This window comes from Nannospalax galili, unplaced genomic scaffold, assembly GCF_000622305.1.
Source record: "Nannospalax galili isolate Female #2095 unplaced genomic scaffold, S.galili_v1.0 scaffold227, whole genome shotgun sequence".
NCBI lineage: Eukaryota > Metazoa > Chordata > Mammalia > Rodentia > Spalacidae > Nannospalax > Nannospalax galili.
The window spans coordinates 2686637-2687493 of NW_008360303.1; the positions used below are offsets into that span (position 1 = coordinate 2686637).

Here is an 857-nt window from a genome sequence, read left to right on the forward strand (position 1 = left end):
TAAGTCATTGAAATTCAAGGAGGGACTTTACATAAAAAATGTAATTGCCTCCCTCTTCACACTTGCGCCCCCCCCCCTCAGATTTTTTAGTAAGCATGTTAATATGGGCCTGTGTTGTGCTTTTATGAACATTTCTATGGGCTTACTGATGATCACTGCCCATTCAATCTGGCTGTGTTGAGAGGCATTTAAATGTTGGTGTTTTGCACATAGGAGCAAGTACATGGTATTTATCAAACACTAACCTGTGTCAGTGATCTCTAATATACACCCAGAGTTTACTCTCGGAACCCCTTCCTCCCACCAAATAAGGACAAGTTTCTGGTTTCTGCAATATTTCCTTTTACTGGGGTATACGGAGGTGAGAAGCTATTGTTCAAGAATTTAAAAATCCTTTCTAGTTATTATACTATGTTTTTTTCCCCTAATTTCTGGGAAAGATCTCTTCCAGTCATTGATGGCTGGTGCGACTGTCTGAGCAATGATTTCTTTCTTTTTAATTCAAAAGCCTTTTAAGCTTCCAGACATAAAAATACTCCAGCTGCAGTGTCACCCCATCCCCCTTTTCAGATTCAAGGGCTTTCCCCCTTCCTCCCACAGAGTGGGCAAGGGAATCTGACTGACACAGTGGTCGGCGCCTCTTGATGCCCCTCACCGGTCACTAGTTTTTACCTGCTGCCTTTGCCAGTTCTGTAGTCCTGTCTGACAAGCCATTAGCGTCAGTGACTTCATTTAAAGAAATCAGGCTTTAGTGTAATTCGCCAATTCATATATCCTCTAGAGTACTGCTGCTATTGCGCAGGGGTGGAGGAAGAGAGGAGAGAGAGAGAGAGAGAGAGAGAGAGAGAGAGAGAGAG

At 43.3% G+C, this 857-nt stretch overlaps 1 protein-coding gene across 3 annotated transcripts in view; it reads left to right on the top strand.

Annotated features, from left to right (window-relative positions):
* Nucleotides 1-857, top strand: part of Brinp3 (BMP/retinoic acid inducible neural specific 3) — a 474563-nt gene that overhangs the window by 1440 nt on the left and 472266 nt on the right. The gene's annotated exons all lie outside the window — the stretch shown is intronic.